The sequence below is a fragment of the Anopheles darlingi genome, chromosome 3, assembly GCF_943734745.1.
Source record: "Anopheles darlingi chromosome 3, idAnoDarlMG_H_01, whole genome shotgun sequence".
In the NCBI taxonomy this organism is placed as follows: domain Eukaryota; kingdom Metazoa; phylum Arthropoda; class Insecta; order Diptera; family Culicidae; genus Anopheles; species Anopheles darlingi.
This window is the reverse complement of record NC_064875.1, coordinates 25,745,939-25,748,438: the sequence shown is the minus strand read 5'-3', so window position 1 is coordinate 25,748,438 and position 2,500 is coordinate 25,745,939.

Sequence of the window (2,500 nt, the reverse complement as noted above, 5' to 3'; positions counted from 1 at the left end):
TGTCTCCTGGTATCATGTTGCAGGCCGCCGCTGCGCTACGTATGTGGTCTTCTAATCATCGACGACGGCCTCCAGTGTCCAGTGCCATCAGGTCAAATGCGTTTTTGAGCGTCCAGACAGGGTCTAGACTTCGGGTCCTTGTCCAATACATGCGTCTACCAACGTGCGGAGTACGGACTTCAACTACGTCAAGAACAGTGCGACGATGACTTCCGCCTTAGGTGTTGTGCGTCGTCAACAAACCTGCAAATCGTTGCTCCAAAAACCTTGCCACAAGACTAACGGGTGGAGGTCCACGTATTTGGCGTAAACTTAGGATGTACCTTCCGCCACCTAGTAGCCACCCTAATCACGATCAATTTACGTTCAATCATCTAACTGACCGTCTCACGACCGTCGTCGTCGACGAGGCAAATGGTGTGGTCTGGGCGGGCGCGAGGTCGTGGGGGAGTTCCATTCCGAGAACCTAGCTTCTGGCGCCGGTCCCAAAACGGTTCGCCCAAGGTGCGTAATTGAATTTTCAAACCAATTTAGGGGATCATCGCACAGCAGTAGCAGCAGCAGCAGCAGCAGCAGCAACAACACCGGCTATAGCAGGTGATAAATTGTGGTGATACCACCACCAACACCAACACCCCACTGGCAGCCGGCAGCCGGCCAGGAAGCCCTACCTTTGCAAACCCCACTATGACCATCATTATCCGTTTCTAAGGCACGCTAAGGCGCTCCTTGTTAAGGCTAACTTTGAGGTAAAAAGGTAATAATATCTTTTTCGACCATTTTCGACCACCGTCCTTCGAGCCCCCGGTTTCGGCTCAACGCCTGGTATCCAGCTTACCGGGTGGGTGAAGGGAAAGCTGGTGGAGCGCAAGGGAAGGAGAGTAAAAATTGTTTTCCGTGTAATGTTTGGTTCGGTTCCGTTTTTGGCATGCTACCTAGTTCACCAAGAACGTGTGCCACAGCAACAGGAAGGCCACGGGTTTGGCTTTACCGAGGAGAGGTGGAGCGTCGAAGTGGAGCTAAGCAGGACGAGGTTTTGTGCCATTTTGCAGCTGCTCGCAGGACCGATGCATGGCACGGCACTCGGTGTCCTATACTGTGCCTCTTAGTCGATGGTTGCTACGATTTCATGACATGACAGTCGATCCTCCAACTCCTGCTCCAAGTTACTCGGGGATTTTCGGGGGGCCGACGGCACGTAATCGCCAGCGTATTGCAAGGGGATGCAGCCGATTCTAAGGAAAATTATATGCTCCATGTTGTAGCAACAGCAGCGAAGGCAGAACATGGATCGAATCCTAGCCAGCTAATGGGATTTGAACCAATTAGGGTTTCGTTTGCAAACGTTAGATTATTGTGATTTGCGGTACTTGTGTCAGTTAAGCTTCTGTTGCTGCTTGTAAGTGTATGCTTTCTTGTGTGTTTGATTTTTTTTTGTGTTTCCTTTTTGATTTATTATCCTTTCATTTTGTTTAACATATTTTCCTTTTCACTTTTACTTGTTTATGTTTTGAGTGCACAAAACTGTCATAAAAACCACTTTTATGTTCAATCTTATGAACGTCTTCAATGTTTTTCATCATTTATTTGTTTACATGAGTATAAAACAGAAAGATCTCGTTTATACTAGTTGTTGTTCTATCTTTAACTAATTGATTTAATCCATCTTCTTCATTCATTCGATGAAATCGTGATATTCTTATCAAGTCTTATAATTCGGGAATGCCTTTAACTTAATTTCAGCACCACTTTCTTCTCCATTTCTTTTACAACATTCTACCAACACAGAATGCATTCTTGAAACTACGAAACATTCACCCCAGTAAACGCAGCTTAAAAGTTAAGATGCTTACTGTACTCTAAAAGCACCGTTCGCACTAGCCCCATCACCCACAATAAACATCATCTCGATCAACGGACCAGGAAACTCCACTCACTCCCACCATTCCTCCTCCCAAAACGCATCACATTATGTTGCGTGTCATCACAATGTGTCGCTCACCAGCTACCAACTACTTTGCTATCCCACGATCTCGCTCGCTCAAGACGCGATTCTCCCTTTGGAGGTCAGCTTCGGTCCGGGGGTTTATTTTCGTCCTTTTCATCGCACCCAAAATCCTCTTACGATTCGGTCTCGCGCAAAAGCCTCCAGACCAAACGAAAGGCGAAACCTAAAAGAAGGGAAGCGAAATACATTACATGGCCAGTCGCTCGGCCGGCCTCTCGGAGACACTTGTTCGCATCCCAAGACGACCCCGCCGAGACGAGCATGCGACAAACGACATTTCATTTCACACGCGGGGCCTAAAACGCGACCATCCTTGGAAAGTGCAAACCCACCCCAAAAGCCCGAAAAATCCCGAGTCCACGGTATTAGGATTGTTTCGCTTGTTCCGAGGAAAAACCTTGGGAGGAGGAATCGTCCAAGGGACGGACCTGTCGCGATTGAAACTCCAGTCCGTCGTCGTCGTCGCCAGGGTTCGAAGATCGGCATGAAATA